The sequence below is a fragment of the Malus domestica genome, chromosome 10, assembly GCF_042453785.1.
Source record: "Malus domestica chromosome 10, GDT2T_hap1".
In the NCBI taxonomy this organism is placed as follows: domain Eukaryota; kingdom Viridiplantae; phylum Streptophyta; class Magnoliopsida; order Rosales; family Rosaceae; genus Malus; species Malus domestica.
Genome location: NC_091670.1, coordinates 23506557 through 23529245, shown reverse-complemented (window position 1 = coordinate 23529245; position 22689 = coordinate 23506557).

Here is a 22689-nt window from a genome sequence, read left to right as displayed (position 1 = left end):
AATAGAGAGCTAATACCACAATGATGCGCACAACTCCGATGGTGTAATTTTTCATCTATAAATACCAGTGTGTGATGTGGCTATAGAGTTGTTACTTTTATTTTGTCTTTGCTTCTTTTATGCACGAAACTTTTTGTTTTTTTTACTGCATACGAAATATGGATCTCCATGGATTATGTTGATCAATCTATTGTTAGGATTGTGAATGCATATGATTCCTGATGGAAAAAATAAATTGGCATCTTTTTCTTATTTACTGCTTATTTTATGTTGTTACACCATTCTGTTATCACAAAGAAGATCAAATTAACCAAAGAGCCAACAAGAGTTGGTCCTCAATTTAAATAATATGAGATGATGAGTTTTTAAGAGATCAGGACCTACATTATTGGATTTGTCTATTGATTTTCAAATCTCATACAATGATGAGTGATCTGCTTAAAGCCTCATATATATAATGTTTAAGCAATTGAGAGTTTTTTTTTTTTTTTGAAGAAAGTACGATATCCAATGTTAAAGCAATTGAGAGCTTAGTATTTTACACGACCATGCATGCTATGCCGTGGAAACTGTGGCTTGCACTATGAATTGTTACACCATTTTTCTTTAATTATCAAACGAGTTTATGACTTTTCGTCTATTTTGTATTATTATCTTCATTAAATGCAAGTGACTATTTATCTACTTTTATTTATATAATGGTTACACATTAATCAATATGGTCATTATATTATATTTGACGATGAATTTACATGAGATCAGGACCTGCACTCTCTCTCTCTCTCTAATTCTATAGCAAGAATAGGACCTTAATCCGTCAATGTTTAATTCCTATCCAATATGAATGAGAGGCATGTAGCCTTATAAGTATATGAATATAAAGTTTGTATTCACGCAATTGGGAGCTTATATCTCATTGCATCCATCACTAAATGGTTCTATGAATATGTCGAACTCGGTAAATACTTCCCATTTTGAGTATTTTGTTTTTCCTGATACTGATGAGAAAATATTTTGTCTCTTGAATATGAATTAAATTGTACATCCTAGAGGACAAATTATTATATCAAAACATGAACCTATTGTTCTTTACTGCTAAATAATCGAGAGCCTGAAATTCCACGATTTTTATTACATAGACAACTTAAACTATTTTTTTGTAGCTGTTTCTAACTTTCTAGGCATTGAGCATGACTCTCCGTACAACAAAATATTTGGTGTACGCCACCAAATTTCGATTCAAGATAAACAAACAGTGGTTGAGATAATTGACAACTCTAACCCACTTCGAGTTTTGAGACTTATTCTATGATATAAAAGGAAAATAATTCGATCCAATTATGTATAAGTGGTCGAGTTTCATCTCGCACGTTAAGCTTATTAGTAAGCAATTAACGGTTGAGTTATCTCACAATAGCTTGGCTCTTCATTTATTTACTTGTCAGCATTTTTCTATTATGGTGTTTTTTCAATTTGTTAATTTCAATTTTTATTATGCTAATATGAATTTGTTAATAAATTTATCGAATTGTATATCATTCAATTCATTCTTTCAACAAAAGCTCTTATTTTTTCTTATGAATTGTATTGCACAACTATGGAAGTAGTGTATGTTTGTCATGAACCAGAAGTTTAGTGACTAAATAATGGCATGATTATCATGGCTCCACAATGATGTGTGTGGAGCCAAAAATAATCACAAGGCGACATGTGGATTCTTGGATAAAAGAGGACAAAAATACCCTTGAGGTGCAACAGGATTCATACGCGCGAGCAGCGAACAATCATCATTCAACCAATCTCATCAAATCCCTTCTACAAGGTAATTCCCAAATCCTATTTCATTCCATATATTTTCTACCTCTTTTCCCTTTTTTGGCTAATCAATTAGCCATTTACTCCATAACCTTCAAAACATTCCATATAAATTGAGTTAATTGGCTAATTGATGGATTTATTCCTAATTAAATCCATCAATCACCAATAACCCATTTTCACACAAAAAACCCTAGAAGGCCGACCACCTATTCTCCAAAGGAGGACCGGCCATGCCCTATAAATATTACCCACTTTTCTCTAAAATCCTAGTTCCAACACTCTTGCAAAACTCCTAAAAAGCTCTCTAAACACTTTTCTCTCTAAATTCTAACTTTAGCATCGAAAGTTCTTTGGCCAAAGCAACCCCCCGCCCCCCAAATTCATTGTGGGCGCGTGAGGCTTTTGGCCTTAACCAAAGGTGTTAGTTGTTTTGTAGGTGCAATTTTGTCCAAGATCAAGGAGGAAGAAATTTGCATCCACAAATTGGTGCTTTCATTGAGAGAAGAAATCCACACTCGTAGAAGACTTTCGCATAAAAAATGTTTTCTCTATTATCTAGTCTTCTTGTATTTTTTCGTACGTTCTTATTATTAGAATTTTTTATTTGCAAAGATTATTTGATAAAATGTAAAAGAAGAATACAATGGCTAGAAATTTAGAAAATTCCACGACTAAAAATTCCAATATCCAAGGAATGGGACCATGGCGATCCACGATGCTAAATGCGACAATAAGTGAAGCAGCACCACCACCACGAGTTTCCACCACAGGAACCACCGCGATGGCTATCTCGGTAGCTACCCGTGGTAAGGTCTATGGTGCTTTCACCACGGCTCGAGCCGTGTCATCCAAGGCTCACGGAACCAAGGCCACGACCCAAGCCATGTCACTCTAAGCCTAATGCAAACTTAACGCGTTGCCAAGCTGAGCCCAAGCCTCGCACCCATGTGCATCACACTCCGAATAGCCTACTCTAGCCGAGCAGTCCACTCTCGTGACACAGCATGCTCCTGTGGCCCAGCCTACTTCAGCCGAGGAGCCCACTCTCGTGGCCCATCCCACTCCCATGGCCCAGCCTGCTCCCGTGGCATTCCAAGTAGCCCAAATCGATCCAAGATTAGTTTAACCGATCCGTTTTCAAATTTCTAGACCGACGATCGAACCGAGAGAATTTTCACCATATTTTTCTTTGGATTTGACATTTCCCAACTCAAATCTCGCGCCCAAAGTCTATAACACTTCCACTGCTCAAGGAGACGCATTTATTCCAAGCTATTCCAACCCAAATGGAGAACAACACTTGTCTCGACAAGTCATAAAGTTGACGAGCGCCCTTGCACAACAGACGACCTTGGTGAACCAGCTTTTGCAACGTACCTTAGACAAGGTGTCGCAAAGTAGGACAAGGGCAGATAAAGAATTTTTCCAGTAGCATCCCGGCAAATAGCCACGAATCGAGTGTTCAGGTAGTGGACACTCCCAATTGGGTCTTCGAGATAGTGTATACTCCTGTTTTAGAGCGCGGAGGAGCGTGCACTCTTGACTAGGCCTATAGACGAGCATACATTCACTGTTGGGGTCACACTTCGATAGTCAACATGAGCAACCTTCCAGGCGAAGTGTTCATTTGCGACTAAGCCTGCAAAGAGCATCATCTACCTCACATCGGAGTAGGCAACACGACGGATGGAGAAAAGCAATCACTCAATACCGCTTAAGTTCAACCGACAACCTGCGAATAACTCGCTCGCCTGCTAGGAATGCGCTACACGCACCATATCCGTGGCATAGAAGAGCCAAACACATGAAAGAGCAGCTTAGACCAGCAAGTCACGGTTGGGGGCAGCCGATAGCTCTACTACCTCAACAAAGGAAAATTCAGGAAGAAGTAGAGAGACTCTTGACCAAGTTATTGCGCAATTTCCAACGCAACAAGGTCACCGACGAGGCACTAAGATAGAACATGACCAATATAAGCAGGTCACCCTTCACGGAAGAGATCGAGCAGGTAGAGCCTCCACGCGAGTTCAGCATGCCACATTTCACATCTTTCAAAGGGGACGAAGACTTGGAGAGACACTTAAAGCATTACCGAAGCGCAATGATCTTCTATCAAAACAACGATGATCTCATGTGCAAGATATTCGCCACCATTCTACAAGGCGAAGCGCAAGATTGGTGCTACACCCTGCCATAACAATCCATCAGAAATTTTGATGAACTTTCTTTGGTTTTCACCAAAGAATATTCATCCTATTGCTTGATAAAAAAAAAAGTCCGACTTGACGTCAAGAAGAACCCAAATGAGTCGCTTTGCGACTTTATGAGGAGGTTCAAAGCAGATAAGGCAAGGATAGTTGGATGTAACAACTCGATAGCTAGAGCAGCCTTCCAAAAAGGACTTCCAACAGACCACCCCCTATTCGGAAAATTGATCATGAAAGAAGATCTAACTTTGGCAGACTCTTTTGCTCTGGCAGAGAAGCATGCACTTTAGGACGAGGCTCGCCAATGCACATTCAAGGACTTGAAGAAGTACCCGACATCACCTCCCTACTATCCAAACCGGAAGCAGCGGAGGACTTATTCCCATGTTTGACAGTATCTAAAGCAGCAATAAGTTCTACCATCATGCGAGAAGAGCTGGGGGCCCGACTACCTGTATTCTACAGTTCAAAAGCTCTCATAATTCAAAAGCTAACTTTGACAATAGTTGTTGTAACCCAGAAACTCAAGTTTTACCTTCAAACGCATGCAGTCATCCTTATGACGCATTATTTCGCCCAATCCAGACACGCGACGATAAAGAAGTAAGACCCTGGCGAATGCAAAGTTTTCTGACTTTTGGGCAGACAAACACTGGAAAGACACACTCAAAAGCAAGTTTTGACCTTGTTGCCCCAAAAGATTCTACATAGAACAACATGTACCGGCAATTCAGCACCACTTCCTATTACATGTCACACGGTTCTAGCTGACCCTTACTCCATAATTCAACTTTAGAGTGGTCCAATACCAACAGTTGAGCATCTCTTACTGCGTGTAACATGGCCCCAGCATTCATGACGCAACAAAGCGGCCCAACGACGCCTTGGAGGTAGTCGAGTGTGCCCTAGCCGCGCCTGCTCCACCCGATGGAGACTTCTGGCATTTGCATGTTCACGCCGCATCCAACTACAAAGGTTCAAGAGCAGGCGTAGTCCTTGTCATCTAGATGGTTCGATGCCTAGATTTCAAAGTATCCAACAACGAAGCAGAATACGAGGCCTTACTAACAGGCTTCCGAATGGAAAAAGACTTGGCAGTGAAAAAGCTTGCAATTCATTCTGATTCCCAGCTAATCACTAGCAAGACTACTTGAGATGTTTCAGACTTACACCTTCACTCAAGTTCCACAAGTAGACAACGTTCACGTGGATGCACTAGCCGGCCTAGGCTTCGCCCTTGACCACCAACTCAAACGCTCTATTTCGGTGGAGTATCTAGACAAGCTGAGCATAGAGGTGAAGCCAGCAGCCGATGTCTCACAGGTTAGTACAACTCCAAATTGACAAGATTCCATCGTAGACTACCTGGTCAATGGTACATTCTCCATGAAAAGATTGGAGTCTAAGAAGCTCCAAATCAAGGCAACACGCTACTAGATGTGGAACGACATTCTCATCTGAAAATCCTACATTGGACCACATCTTCGCTGCTTAGCGCCTCTCAATGACTTGAAGGTTCTAAGCTTAATCCACGAAGGTGTTTATGGAATCACTCCGGAGGTCGACCCTTAGCACAAAAGACTTTTAACGCAGGCTATTACTGGTCTACCATGCACCAAGACGCTAAGGAGTTAGTACAAAAGTACGATCGTTGCCAACGCTACAAGCCGGTATAAGCACTGCCTACGAGTGAGCTACACCCGTAGACGAGTCCTTAGCCGTTCATGTAGTGGGTAATTAACCTAGTAGAACCTATGCCGCCTGCTAATGGGGATAGATGTATAATGATCGTGGCAACTGACTACTTCACCAAATGGGTAGAAGCAGAGCCCAAGACTACCACGACTCAGACGGACATAGAGAATTTCATATGGAGGAACATCATTTGCCGATTTGGCATCCCTCATTCTATCGTCACCTACAACGGCCCGCAATTTGTGGGCCAAGATGTGACAAAGTTCTTCCGAAAGTATATCATCAAGCAGCACATGTCCATGCCAAGATATCCTCAAGGCAGTGGCAGGCCAAAGCATCCAACAAGATGATCATCGACTGCTTCAAGAAATCCCTCACCAACAAGAAGGGAAAATGGCCAGATGAACTCCCTGAATGTCTGTGGGCATATCGCACCACCAAAAGACAAGCAATCGGTGAGACTCCTTTCTCTTTGGCATTTGGCTCAAAAGCAATCATTCATCCCAATGTCATTAAGCCAAGTATCACCGCATTACTACTAAGTATTAAATAGAACAGTAAGGAGATGACCACAAGCTTAGACTATCACCTGCATCGCAGCCTACCAGCAACAACTCTTTTCCAACTACAACAAAATGGCCAATATCTGACAATTCCAACCCGAAGATCTAGTCCTAAGAAAAGCTCCAAAAAGATGGATCATATATGGGAAGGTTCGTACAAGATCAACAGAGTAGGCGGCAAGAGTAATTACACCTTTGCCACCATGAAACGATAAAAAGATCGAAAAGCAGTGGAGCGTCTACAATCTAAAGAAGTACCATGTGTGACCTCCCGTTTCATCAAAGCCCGAAGACTCAAGAAGCTTGACATGCACCACTTCACAAGCCGATGACTATCTAGTTGTTATGCAGTTCCTACCTTACAGCTAAGTTCTCATTTGTTTCACTCGTTTTTCAATGAGGAATTCAGAAGTAATCACAACTTGGCTCGATTGCATGCTTACAACAACTGATCACTCCTGCACTTCAAAAGAAGATTGTGCCCTTCTTAGGGACTCATTGTAGGAATTGCGCCCTCCGAAGGACCAACCATGCTCTCCAGTGCGAGAGGGTAAACTAATTGCTCTCCAGTGCAAGAGGGCAAACCAATTCCCCAACACCCACATGGGTCAACTCTCCAATATGGGAGGATAAACTTTACACTCCGAATATCCAGACGTGGATGAGCCTGGCTGCCCTAGTATAACTAGATGCACGATGGCTTACGTCGGGATTCCTAGAAGTAGACACAATGGTCTTTTTCAAGGCTTAGCTAATTGAATGATTTTGGGTCTCTTGGCCTAATTTGTGGGGAACCGGGCCTTAGAGACGGAGGGGGCACATTACGCAGTACGCTCTACAGACGACTACCCTGAAACCCTAAAGCTGCTACCAAGTGCACTAAGGTAGCCTACGATTTCTGGAAGACTGCCTACGGCTTGCCCTTCGAGTAGTAAAGCCGTACTAGACTTATATAACCGCACATTCATGTTAAAGGTTAAACAAGCTAGTGCGCATAAACTTCACCTCTACCAAGCGCAGAACAACGTACACCAAGTTCTAAAGTGTTGTGATACTTGCTACGCAACCTACAGAATTGGAGAAAGCGAAGGTTAACAACCTAGTGGTTACGCAGACTTGTCTGCTTCTGTAAGTAAGGCATCTGGCTGCCAACCCTATGGCTAACACCTTTGCAAAGATCTACACCAACACCTACAGCTACATAGGCTACGGGGGCCTGTCTGCTTATAGAAAAGTAGCACGCCTGCCACTGGTCTATAAAGTCTAAAGGTTAGGGCATGAACAAAATACGTGAAGATGAATAAAAGCGAAGGAAACATGTTTATAAAAAACTAGCAAAGGCCGAAAGAGTTCAAGCAAAACAAGAGCTACAAGGAAAAACAAAGAAAATCCTGAAGGCTACCTAGAAGACTACACTTCAACGGCCTGGACATCCCACGACTACTCGGTTACCACATCTTCAGCAGTCATGATTCTCTTAGTAGTGGCATCATCCAGCGCTTCACCCCTAGCTGCCCCAGCCTGAGCTCCAACTTTTCCAACTACTTCACCAATGGAAGCCTCAAAAGTAAAAGCAAGCAAGTCTTGTGGAGAAATAGAGAAGGTCTCGAAACCTCGAGCCCATCATTCTCACATTTCAACTGCTCATCCTCCTTCAGTAAACCAATATGGACGCGTTACAACTCATCCACTTCCTTATTCAGACTTTCGTTGATTTTCAGTACACCTTGAAGTTCTAACACTTGGGATTCAAGCCTATCGACGATTCTTTTGAAGTGGATCACTTGGTTATAAGCAACAATCAACTCTTCATCCTTTACATAAGTAGCGGAACGAAGCTAAAAAACGGCACGCTCAAGATCTTGAATCTGAGGTATGTGACATCCGATCTCATTACCTGCACTTTCATACTTTACTTGGATCACGATAAGCCTAGTTTTCAAGTTAACAATCTCTTGGCAAGCGGTCTCAAGCTGCAGAGAAGTAGGGGCAAATATATTAGACCTCTTCAAAATGACGAGCTCATATTTCAACCTTTTGATCTCCTTGGCTGAGGAATAAGCTTCAGCTGCCATAGTTTTCACCACCTTCTTAGCAGCCTTGCTATATATGCATTATAGCAAGAAGAGCAGTCATTCTATATATTGGGTCGTATGCTTTACAAAGGAACTTGGGCAAACAACCTTTCTACCGTCATCAACAAACTTGGCACAAACGTCCATGTCTTCAAGCAGATCTAGTTTCAAAAGCACACAGATCTCAGCAGTCTCCTCATAAGCAGGCTTAATGGATTTCTCACAGCTGCACACGCGAGCAGTCTCTTCATTCCTAGCAGGCGAATCAGTCTTAGTAGCAAAAGGAGTGGGCCTTGGTGTTACTTTAGCAGCAAAGTCCACCTTATCGCTATTCATAGTAGCAAGCCTCTCCAAAGGTGAACTAGACTTAGCTCCCAACAGACATCTTGGTACAAACTTTGGCACTGGGGGCATGACAAGGCCCCTACACTGAGCAATACTATCAGCAATCGTACAAGCTCTTCTTGACATGGAAGACACCATATGCTCAAATCTAGCGCCTCATTTTTCTTCCTATTAGAATAAATCATGTCAATCACAGGATCCTCGGCAACAAGCAGACTCATATAAGTAACGGATGAAGTCTTCAGTTTTCTCAACCAGCATCTCTTAAGCAGGCGGGGAAGATCTCTTCTTTCTACCTTCATTCATAATAGGCTTCACGACAACGTTTAGACGAGCCAATGCATCAGCCTCGATCCTCTTTACCTTCTCTCTCGGGAGCAGCCCACATTTCTCCTGGCGAAGAGAACTAAGCAGTTAACGTCATTCATGGTACTCAACAGGGGAGCTCAACCCATACTGGCTTTTCCCTTATTTTTTCTCTCGGACCAGTAGGCATGAGGCCTAGCCCGTGTCAGGACCAAGAGCCTAAAAGACAAGAATGATGCGACTCGCAAAGCACTGCGCCCCAGCTGTGCAAGCTGCTTTTTGCACTAGCCAAGCCAAGTGGCCCAAGCAGTGGTCCCTGCCACAACACCTCTTTGGCCCATGCCGAGCTGACTACTGGCCCCTGCCAGCCAATGTGCTGCACCACCTTGACGACTGCCCCGCGACAGCACTACCCAAGAAGAAGACAAGGAAAATTAAATTTTTCTTACTTTGGTACGGCGCGGAGAAGACGAAGAAAGCAACGAAAAACAGTCATTTACATGGGCAAGATGTATAAGATTGCTAGAGGAGGGGGAACAAATATCCTCTAAGCTCGCTCTCTCTCTTGTAGGGTAGAATAAATTGCTCTCCAAAGTTGATTTAATAACCCACTTAAGGTGGACTTAAATAGGCTTTGAGAGAAATTTATTTTCCTTTCCTAGAAGGATCTAATTTCTAATTAAAGAGGGAATTTACATCAAAATAGGAAGCAATCCTATGCTTCATAAAGCAAGAAGATCTCTACACTTGCTACCCTTTCCTACGAGCTGCCTAACAGGTGTGGGGGCATTTGTAGAGCAAAAAATAATCACAAGTCGACATATGGATTCTTAGACAAAAAAGGACAAAAATACCCTTGAGGTACAATAGGATTCATACGCGCGAGTAGCGGGCAATCATCCTTCAACCAAATCAAAAATGCCCAAAATAGGTAACAATTCAAAACCTATCTCATCAAATCCCTTCCACAAGGTAATTCCTAAAAACTATTTCATTTCATATATTTTCTACCTCTTTTTCCCTTTTCTGGCTAATCAATTAGTCATTTACTCCATAACCTTCAAAACATTCCATATAAATTGAGTTAATTGGCTAATTAATGGATTTATTCCTAATTAAATCCATCAATCACCAATTAAATCACCCATTTTCACACAAAAAACCCTAGAAGGCCGGCCACCTCTTCTCCAAATGAGGACCGGCCATGCCCTATACATATTACCCACTTTTCTCTAAAAACCTAGTACCAACGCGCTTGCAAAACTCCTAAAAAGCTCTCTAAACACTTTTCTCTCTAAATCCAAACTTTGGCATCGAAGGTTCGTCGGCCAAAGCCCCCCCCCCCAATTCATCTTGGGCGTGTGAGGCTTTTGACCTTAACCAAAGGTGTTAGTTGTTTTGTAGGTGCAATTTTGTCCAAGCTCAAGGAGGAAGAAATTTGCATCCACAATGGGTATGTTTGTTTTTTTACAAATCGGTATGGACATATTTTGAGGCCTCAACATAGTGCATTGTGCATGTTCTTACAAGGATTGCTCACATGAAAAATTGGTCCTTAGACCATCTAAGTCAAACCTGACCTTGAATCCCTATTTTCTTCTCAAGAATTTACAAGCGTATTTGTGATCTTAATCAACATCAAATTGTGGATTATTTGACCAATGACCTAGAAGTATTTATAACATGGTTATTATATTATTTATTCACAATTACAAGCGAAATATCCAAATTTGGTAGGCTATTTCATGCCACTTGGGAGTTGAGATTGATTTGAGCACACAACTTCTCATGGCTTACCACCAGCTTTAAGCATTTAATTCATTGCAAGTTTCTACTTGAGAGATACATCTTGATCACATGCATGGATATGATTATTTTGGTTGGGGTTAAGTTTCCAACCAACAAGTAATTGTGCACACTTAAATGGTTTTTATTTTTTTTGGTCCATTAAAATTGGTATTCAAGTCAATTTGTTTTACGTTGTGCTCATAGTTACCACAGTTTTTGCTAATCGTCACTTTGGTAAAACAATATTCCCGACATTAGGGGGGAGAAAAGACAGTTTCAAGAACATCGTGAATCAGCATTGATATATCCGCTCTTGTCTCATAAGTGACTTATGTTAATTTGTTGCATGCCTGAATACATGATATATATGTATAGGTTCCAAGCTTTGAACTCCTAATAAGTGGAGATTACTAAACTTCAAGCCCTATTGAAAATGACGCTCCATAAGAGGTTATGATCAAATTCTCTAAGTAATTCATCTTAAGATGTTTGTCCTATACGTGACGGTGGAAGCCCCAACGAGGCATTGTACCCAAACAATGAAATACTTATCAATTAAGCATGCGCTTGCGAATAAGAATTGTTGGATCACGAATAGTGATAATCAATAATTTTGATTATAGTAGTTACTTATAACATCAAGCACTATTCAATCACGTTTTTCCCATTAAATGTTGACAAATTGTAAAAGGCTTGGCCAAATTAGAAAGAGGCAAATTCCATTTTTGAGAGCCACTAAAAAATGTGAAATAAGTGAACCTATAGTAACCCAAAAAGTTATTCTTGTGTCTTTGTATTAAAGTGAAATAAATTGTATGGTATACACTTCTTGGTATAGGCATAGTCTACTGTTATAAATGCAACCACATTTCTATAAGTACAATGTTATTTTAAACGTAAGACTCGTATAATGTGGAAACTGCACGCTACTTGAGATTTTATGGTTTATCTTTGTCGAAACAATTTCATAAAGAATAGAGAATTCTATGAAATTCTTATACAAAGATTTCAATTGAAGAGTATAGAACTCAAAATATGTATACAAACCTATTTTAGATAAATTGTATCGACGAGTACTTTTGTTAGTTCGAACTGAATTGTTGCAACATACCCTTAAAGAGTTGAAGAGTTCTAGTATGACTCTTGAAGAGCCTACATGGGTATTTGCATATATGGTTTATATTTACCATGGGGTTTATGCTATTCCTAGTTTATTTTGAATCCTATATTTTATTTAGTATTTGTTTATTCTTTGCAGGATCACAAACAGATGTTGTTGTCTCTCGATAAACTTCCGCACTTCTCCAGGTTAAGTTCAACCAAGCTTAATTTCTTGAAGGTTGAAGTCACATTATTCTGAACTTGTTAATGATGACCAGTCGAACATAGGCGTACTATCATTAGGGGAGACATGTGGAGTTATTCATTAAAGGGAGTCTTCAACAATACACAATAATGGACATATAAGCGCGTTGTGCTCTTTTCTCTTCACCAGGTTTTATCCCACTGGGTTTTTAATGTCAAGGTTTTAGCAAGGCAACATTATGCGCATCCAACACCATAATTGTGGTGCCTGATTTTTCTCCTTTGCTTAGGTTTTTTCCTACTGGGTTTTCCAAGCAAGGTTTTATCAGTAACTACCATTGATGGGTGGACATCGAAGGGGGAGTGTTATAAATAATACTTATTATGTGGCTATTCACTTTCTGGGTCAATATATAATCCATCAATAGGTGAACACCTTTTTATGTAAATCATGCGCCTACTAATAGGCAGTCTAATGAGAAGTAAATGACACTTTGATTTATCCTCTTAATACATCTTTATCTCTCTATTCTTTTTTCTCAAACTTTTATTTCTAACATAAGTAACATTTAGAAGCCAACCTTTAAAGAACTAGCCGAATCAAACCAAAACTTGTCTCATGAAAAGATACGAATTGTTCACAAGTCTTATGAGCCAAACATGTCAAAAGTCAAACTTAGCTCATTTTTCTAGAAAGCCTAATTTTTTGTTCAAACTCGGCTTATTTATTTGCTAAACAAGCTTAAACGAGCCAAATTTGAACCGTGCAAGCCAATTCAAAATTGATCGACGTACACAAATTAATGGACTTATAATTAAGGGTCCAACTTCGGTACTATGTAGCATTTGATGCTACGATTTTAATTAAATAAATTAATACATTACTTTAAAATTCAAAAAGGAGTTTGAATACATTGTTTATTTTTCCGAAACTTGAGGTATCCCATACCTAGAAAGGATAGGACTAATTCGCAGTGAAGCCTAGAGAGGCTAAAGGCATTTTAGCTCATGTCACCTAGGAATCACCTAAGCTTTCAACCAAGGAATCACCTATGATTTTGCCAACTTTGTGTCTCATACCCCATGTCAAGAAGCAAACCTACCACATTTCTGTTGGACCACTTGCCGTGTTTGTATCTGATTACAATTTTTAAATAAACTTGTTTTTCTCTCTCCTCATCTTTGTCTCCATCATAACCATCTTCTTTGTCATCGTCTTTGTCCTCAATCTCATTGTTTGATTTGGAATTTGGAATTAGGCCGGGATATTTAGAGAGAGAAATGAGAAAAATTGGAGCGGAATTTGGCAGCTTTCAGAGAAAATGTCGTCACTACAACTGGTGTAGCTAAGATGAGGAAAGGCTCAGATATGTCAAAAGCCTCGATGAAACTCAAGACAAATAGTAGGAGAAGAAAAAAACGTAGAGGACAAAGTTTTGGGATTGATGTTTCAACTAGGGCTAGAAAAAAAATTTCAAAAAAATTGAATCCTACCCGAACTAGACCCAAAACAAACTTATCCCGATAATTCGGAACCGCTCGATAACCAAAACCGAAACTTACCAAAAGTTTTGGTATGGTATTCAGTTTCCATGAATGGTTCGTTTGATAAAACTGAACTTAACCAACAATGTTTCTTATTTATTTATTTATTAAACGAATTAATATTAACCGTTGGATTTCGTTGAGATTGATTCTTAGAACTCCTTTCAAAATCGACTACTTTCTTTCTTTTATGTCTTCACTCAGTTTGCCACTTTCACTTCCCCTTCTTGACTCAAACGCTTTCTATCCCTCTCTCGAATTTGAGGCTCTCTCCCTCTCTTGCTTTCTCGACTCTGACACCCTCTCCCCCTCTCTTCTTCTCTTGACTATAACCCCCTTTCCCTCTCTCTCTTTCTCGACTTTGACCTCTTCTCCGTCTACACCACAATATGGCATGCCACGCCACACCACACCACACCACACCACACCACACCACACCACTATGACGTCATATAAGCTTCTCCTATGCAACTTCTTCTCTGCAACTTCTCACCATTCCCACCGTCAATTGCCATCTCCAACGGTCATTCTCGATGTACAAGCTTAGAATGTAAGAATTTTCGCCCTAACTCGGAATAATTTTGCACTTTTTTTTAATGAAAAAATTAAGAATTTTGAAATTAAATGAGGATTTTCAATTTGGGGACTTTTGAAATTGATTTAATGCTTTCGATTTGGTGATTTTAAAAACGAATTACGATTTAGATTTGGGAATTTCAAAATCGAGTTAGGATTTGATATAATTTTACTTATTCTAAATTTCTAATTATCTAGGTTCTAATTATTTTTTCAGTTATGGAGAAATTTGAGGCAAAGCCTAATTAGATTTCTGCAGTCTTGAAGCAATTCGGTTTTCCAAACCCTTCGATTTTACCGATTGTTTATAAATTGAAAATGTTGGTTAGGTACTGGTCATGGGGTTCAAATCCTACATGAGGAGATTTGATTTGATTTTTTTTATTTTTTTTTTGGCTTTCTAGCTAAAATGGTCCATAAAATTTGCATAACACATTAATTTGGTTCAATTTGGTTCATGAGATTAAAAATCAATAGAAATGGTCACTGAGATTGTCCACCATCCATTATTATTTTGGTCATTTCGTTAAAAACTCTGTTAAGTGTCCCGGAACTTTTGGCCAGAAGTTTAGGCAATTTTCAAAGTTTCGTAACTCAATCGTTTCTTAACCAAATCTGACCCATAATATATCAAAATGAAGATAGGAGAGTATAGAACAAGATTATACCTATTTGGAAGCCCAACGATTAACAAAGATAGCCATAAAATAGCCTGAAAGATGATTGGTCCACTGGAAAATTGGAAAACTCACCGGAAATTGGGTAAACTTTAAACGTTCATAACTTCTTCAATACGCAACGAAATCTAGTGATTCAAAAATGAAAATCATACTTCTCAACAAGATGAAGAGAATGGTACATTTCTCAATGGCTAAATTGCTGTGTTTTGGCCGGAAAACGGCTCGAAAGTGGCTAACTGGACTACCAAGACAACCACTTTCGAGCCATTTTCCGACCAAACCACGATGAGTTAGTCTTCGAGAGAAAGGTACCATTCTCTTCATCTCATTGAGAAGTATGATTTTTTTTTTAATCACTCGATTTCGTTAAGTATTGAAGAACCTATGAACGTTTAAAATTTACCCAGTTTCCGGCGAGTTTTCCAGTTTTTCCGCTAACTAATCACCCTTCAGGCTATTTTCTGGCTATCTCCGGCAACCATTGGGCTTCCAAATAATTGTTCTACACTTTCCTATCTTCATTTTGATATATTATGGGTCGAATTTGGTTAAGAAACGATTGAATTACGAAGTTTTGAAAATTGCCCAAACTTCCGGCCAAGAGCTCCGGAACACTTAATGGAGTTTTTAACGGAATGACCAAAATAATAAATAATGGACAATCTCAGGGACCATTTCTATTGATTTTCAATTTCAGGGACCCAAGTAATGTGTTTTGCAAATCTCAGAAACCATTTTGGATAAAAAGTCTTACTTTTTTTATTTCTTATTCTCAAATAATGCAGTTTTGGTTTTCGATTCTGTTACCAAACCAAATCTAGCCCTAGTTTCAATGTATTTGTGGCACCTAGACAGGTTCAATGGTGGTGGCGCAGCAACCTATGTTGCACAAACACTCTGAAACCCCAAAGTGTCAGACACTTTGACATGCCGGCACGCCTCGAACACTAATTGGGCACTGTCAAGACACGACACATGATTTTTAATAAATGTTAAAGACATTTTGGGGCAGTTTTGTAAATATTTAAACTTCTAAAACCTAAAAGTTTGGTGACCTCCACTTCATTCTTCTTTCTCTCCAATTAGAGGTTGTGACATACTAATGACGACAATGAAGTTCAAGAGGAAATAGAAAGAGAGACTTGAATTATTGTGTTTGTATTGTTTTAATTTTTATGTTTGTGTTTTAATTACTATGTCAGGTGAACGAATTTGATGAACATGAGTATTTTGTCACATTATGAATTCGAAGTAATTTTTTAATATATTTATTATTTATTATATTTTAATAGCGGTGTCCTAAACTTTGAATTTTTTCGTGTCCTTGTGTCGGCATGTCTTATGCCCTTGTATTCGTGTCTGTACAACATAGGCGGTATCTACTGGCGGCGAAAACAGAGGAGGGGTGGGGAAGCTATTAAATGGGGCAGGCTCGTGGGACTGGAAATGGTGGCGTTGGGTAGACACTGGAGTTGACTCTGAAAATGGTGAAGAAAGAGAAGTTGAGGGAGGGAGGGAGGGATGGAGAGAGATGGGCAGCCTTTCCCTTTTTTTCTAGGATAAGTTGAATCAAGTGGACTCTCACGTTTACTTGTTAACAGGTTTAACTGGTTTATAGCTATTTAACCTTCATTAATTTTCACAACCGTTGGATGTGTATCTTTCGATGACGTCTAATTTTTAACCATTTAAAGTTACGTCTAAAAGCGTCTTTAAAAAAATTTACATCAGTAATAACGGTAAAAAAAGACAGCACTAGTATTTTTCAACTGAAATTCTAATTCCTATGTAGCATGACATGAAATGGCGCCAGAGGGAGTTGCTGACAAATTTGGTAGCAGCTTCAAATCTATTTTTAGTAGGTAATAAATGTTTTTTTTTTTATAATTTTTGTTATTCTCTTTTGTTTTAAAAATACTAACTACTTTCTTCAAAAAAAAAAAATACTAATCTCTACTAATAAATAAAACACTTATTGTCAACCAAAACCCTATGAAATTACCAGTTTGACCCTCTAATTAAAACAGAACATGAATAAGAATTATGGGGCAGAAATGTAATTTCACACAAACAAATTTTGCTGTTTTTTTCAAAGTCTCACCTACATGTAATCCTAACATATCTCTAATTAAAAAAAAACAAAAAATATCATTTCCCACATTCACTATCACTCTCTTTCTCTCACCTTCTATTTCAAAAACAAAAGTAAAAATTTTTCTCACACTTTGTGTGTGCCCATATGCTAGTTACAATTACAAAAAGTAGATAATGCAATTAATAATAGTTAAATTTGTTATATCGGTTGGAGAACAAAATTTACAAAAGGATCAATGTGTCACATAAGCCTTCAAATTTAAAAATTTGACATCTCTTTTGGAGATAGTCTAATTATGCAAAAAAAATAGTAATAAATAGCTTTTTTTTTTTGTCAATGAATAACTTTTATTAAATACAAATCGAAATGTTAACATCAGAAGCCAAAGTGTTGAACAATCACTCAAGCTCCAACTCATCCCAAGAATGTACACCCCCCACACGTGTGACATAAGATGCCATAAGATGTGCAGCCTCATTACAGGCACGAGGAGTGTAAAGAAACTCAATAGAACATAAATGTTGCTTAATAGTAGTACTATCCCATAGAATAGCTTCCAAAGTTGCATCAGGTTGTAGCTTCCCATGAATCATATCAACAAGGATCTTGGAGTCAGTTTCCAAAAGAACAGAGCCAAAACCCCGTTCCACTGCAGCCATTACCGCCATCCTCAATGCTTCCGCTTCCGCCATGATGCTTGAATCACAAAGAACCTTCCCCACACCACCTGCACCTTTAAAAATCCTGGCGAAATCTCTCACTACCCACCCATAACCACCCACACCATCATGAATACACAAGGCACCATCGCAATTTATTTTAATTACTCCAAATGGTGGCTTAATTCATCCATTCGAGATCGTCCCACACCCAGATTGCCCAGGGACCTTGCACGGTAGGAGCTCCTCATCACTTTCCACAATCTCCTCCCATTGTTGCCGAAATAGATGCATTGCAACCGTTGGGTCGATCATAATCTTCTCAAACACCACACTATTATGACACTTCCATATTCTCCATAAACCACATACCACCCAACGCATAAGCGCACAAGCATCCTCCATCTTACCATACTTATCACACAACCAAACCCAACACTACATAAAGTCATCTCCCTCAACTGTAGTTGCATCCAATTGGAGCAGAGATCCAAACCAAAAGACACAAGCGAATGAGCATTTAAAAAAAATATGTACCTGGGTTTCCTCTTCACAATCACAAAATGGGCAGCTAGTACTCAACTGAATCCTTATCCGTTGCAAGTTGGTACGAACAACCAATATATTCCGACATCCTCTCCATACAAAATGACGGAGCTTCGGAGGCACCTTTAAACTCCGCAGATTCCTCCATACTTAAGCCATATTATCAACCCTACTAGACTGCCCTACTCTTTGCTAACCAAGTTCACCATTCCTATCCATTTCCTGGGCTACCAAATATCTAGATTTCACCGAATAAATTCCATTTCGAGTGTAGTGCCAAATAAGACGATCAGAACACCCAAACTGGCTTAATAGCATAATAATTTGTGCTTCTTCGACACTAAAACACCTCTCAATGATGTCACGTTTCCATGTTCCATTAGTAGACACCATATCGGTAACCAACTTGGACATCTCCAAATGTCATGAAATAGGTCGAAAGGTTCTTGGAATAGATAACCAAGGATCCTCAACAACTTGAATAGTCCTCCCATTACCAACCCTCCAGCGCAAACTAGCCTTCAATATTTTCCTCCCTTGTAAAATTCTTTTCCATCCCCATGAAGTTCCTCGTCCCACTGATGCTTCAAGAAACGATGAATTAGGATAGTACTTAGCCTTAAGAACTTTAGCCAACATAGATTTCGGATTGTATACCAGGCGCCACCCCACCTTGGCCAACATTGCTAAATTAAAATCAATAATCTCTTTAAAGCCCAAACCTCCAGTAGCCTTTCTATTCGCCACTTTCTTCCACACAAGCCAATGAACACCATTCTTCGTCTTTTGATCCCTCCACCAAAATCGTGCTATTACTTGCTCAATTTCCCTTGCCAATTGAATAGGCAATTGAAAACAAGACATGGTATAAATAGGTAAAGCCGCAACAACGCTCTTAATAAGCACTTCTTTACCGGCTACCGACAAATACTGCTCTACCCAACCATTGATTCTTGCATCCAGTTTATTTCTTCCCTCTTCAAATACTTTTTTCTTTGAAGCCCCAAAATCAGATTGTATACCTAAGTATTTCCCAAAACCTTCCTTATGCGTAATCCCCAGAACTTATTGTGATAATTGAGCTTTCAACCTCGGAGAACAACCCACACTGTAATGGACAGAACTCTTATACAAATTAATAAATTGGCCAGAACCCACAACATACCGATGTAGCAAACATTTAATATTATATGCCTCGAACTCTGTAGCTCGACAAAATAATGTGGAGTCATCCGCAAAAAATACATGGGGTATGGGCTCATCAACAGATGTGACATATATACCCCGAAGACATCCTACCCGCTCCTCATAATGAAGTAAGGATGAAAAGCCCTCTGCACAGATGAGGAATAGAAATGGTGATAGCGGGTCCCCTTGTTTAATCCCTCTACGAGGTGTGATATATCCCATAGCCTCGCCATTAACAACCACACTATATGACACAATTTGCACACACTCCATCACCCATTGGTAAAACACATCATCAAAGCCTAATTTATGCATCATCGCATTAAGGAAAGACCATTCAACCCTATCATAGGCTTTTGCCATATCCAATTTCATCGCCATATAATTAACATCTTCCTCAGTCCGATGTTGCATAGAATGGAGAAGTTCATGAACCACCAGGACATTATCAGAAATTTGCCTTCCAGCCACAAACACCGATTGATTTTGACTAATCACCTTAGGAAGAACTCTTTTTAATCGATTAGTCAAAACTTTAGAAATGAGCTTATAGACCACATTACAAAGTGAAATTGGTCTAAACTGAAACATCTTCGTTGGATTCTCTACTTTGGGAATAAGCACAATATTAGTATGGTTCAAATCTGGTAACATACGATGAGAGCAAAAGAAAATTTTAACCATACCTAACAAAACACCTTCAACTGTCTTTCAATATATACAAAAGGTTAGACGGCAATGAATAATTTATTCAAATTCAGTCTGGTTGATCTAACAATAAATGTATTCATCTAGCAATCAAAACATGTAGAGTTACTATTAACATTCTTGAGATAAATAGGGAAGATAGTCTATAATATTCCGCGTGCATATCTTGAACGTTAATGTCGTATAAAAACGTTATAAAACTAACTAATTAATTATATTGTTTGTTTGTTCAAATAGAATTGATTAATTATTTGGTTCCATTCCTTCACCAACAAAATAATACAAGACTCTTGACATTCCAACTATAAATATGTTTACTTCCTGTATTCTAACGCCGATGAATTAGGGTCAACTGAGGACCCTCCTTTCATAACAAGTCACAGACTCATAATATATATAGAGATCAGGTTGGCCACCTAAATATAAAGCCTGTGAATATTGCACGTCGCTGTCTAAAGCATCTATATGCATATAAATATTAGCTGCTTATCAAACCTGCAACTAGCTAGGGTGTTATATTCTCCAGTCACCACTCACCAATTGCAGTATTGCATAAAATAAATAATTAGCCAGCTAAATAGAATTTTCTTTCTTTGATCGCCATATGTATTGGTTACCTGTGAAAGCTGAAAAATGAAAACAAATAAGAAAACAAAGAGTGTCGCTTTACTCTATTGAATTCAGCACTTACTGTCATCTCAATATATCGAAGTTGGATTTGCTGGAGAGAACATTTCTTGTACAATTAAATTTAGCTAAACAGTTTTATGTCAGAATCTGGATTTTCATTTCCTTTATGATTGACTAAGACTTTAGAGCTATCTAATTCTAACTAACTAAATCTTAGATGACATGCATATCCTAATCTCGTTTCTGTTTACACACACACACAAAATCCAATATTATGATGTACATACTTTTCTTTGGAAGATAAGCGATGGCGATTTTATTGAGGAGAATTACAATCTCTTAGGAGAGCATTGGGGATGAGATTTGGAGGATCTTCAAACCAAAATGAAACATTTTTGAAATAAATTAAAGGCCAACTTGGCCAATCTACGTTCCACATAATTGGTGTTGCGACAGACATGGGAGACTCGAGAATTGGTATTTGAGATACTTTACAATATTATGCTTAATCAGTGAGATATTCATGCAACGAAAATTGCAAGAAGGAGAGAAAAGTAATACAATTGGAATTATACATTACTAGAAAAGTGGTTAAGGACGTTGAGCAAACTGTATATGTTTTGGTATACTTAATTAGGAAGGGGATACGTGTTAGCTAGTCTGAGCCACATTATCAAACCTTGTTAATGTGATGTGAAGTCGACCATTTTTCTTAGGTGTAACTTAAGCAGCTATGCAGAAAAGGACGACATGTAATAAACTAAGAAACACAGAAGCTTGAGCCAAGAAACCCCATGTTAATAAGTTTTATCAAAATTTAAGACTAATATATTAAGGTCACAAGTCTCAAACTTTTGGTTACCAACTAATTTGGAATATGGTATAACAGTTTTCTGTGTAGGTCCAAATAGATATTAGTTAAAGGCTTAGAATCTAAAAAAAAAAAAGGAAATTGAGATAATAATAATTGGTGACTCCGGAACTACTTCTAATTAATAATCTACTTTGCGTCTATATTTGATTAGAGATAAATCTGTACATCCTAACTGTGTATCTATGTATAATTATGGACTCTAATTTGAAAACTTTTGATTATAAGTGATATATTTCTAATCTCAACTACAATAAGTGGAGACACAACGTTCGAATCTAGGTCTAGTAACATTAATACGAAAGCTCTAACCATTGAGACAATCGATATTATTCTTTAATTTGTAAACTTAACGGCACCATGGCTGTACTTATATTAAGATTCGGGACACTAGAATACGAAAGCTCTAACCATTGCGCCCGTTTTATATATTTTCATTTATCTTTTCCATATTTTCATGCACAACATACATTTTCTTTTCTACTATATTTGTCTTATACGAGCATCTCCATGTCACCTAAATTAGTCTTGTACGCTAGGGGTTGGCAAAGTAGATATGATGGCAGTCTTGAGGAATTCTCAAACAATTTTATTTAAAGAAAATATTAAGGATTCTTTTGTAACTTTCTTTACGATCCAAATTGGTTATATTAATTTTTAGTCTTGTACACTAGGGGTTGGCAAAGTAGATATGAAGGCAGTCTTGAGGAATTCTCAAATAATTTTATTTAAAGAAAATATTAAGGATTCTTTTGCAACTTTCTTTACGATCCAAATTGGTTATATTAATTTAACATATCATTTACATATTATTTTTGTAAAACATACATAAAATTAATGTATGTACGGTTGGACGTTAAAATACAATATAGGGTAAAACCTACAAAAGTGTCCCTTAAAATTGTGAGAAATCTTTAAAATGAAGGTATTGAATATGATGGTATGTCTGTGGGTTGTGTCTACAAATTTTTAATTCCTTGTGGCTTACATTAGTCAGGGACCTGAGGCTTAACGAAATATGACTTAGTCTAAGTCAAGAGAAGAAGAAGATAAGAGCAAGTTAATCATGATAAACAATTCCAGCAGCTG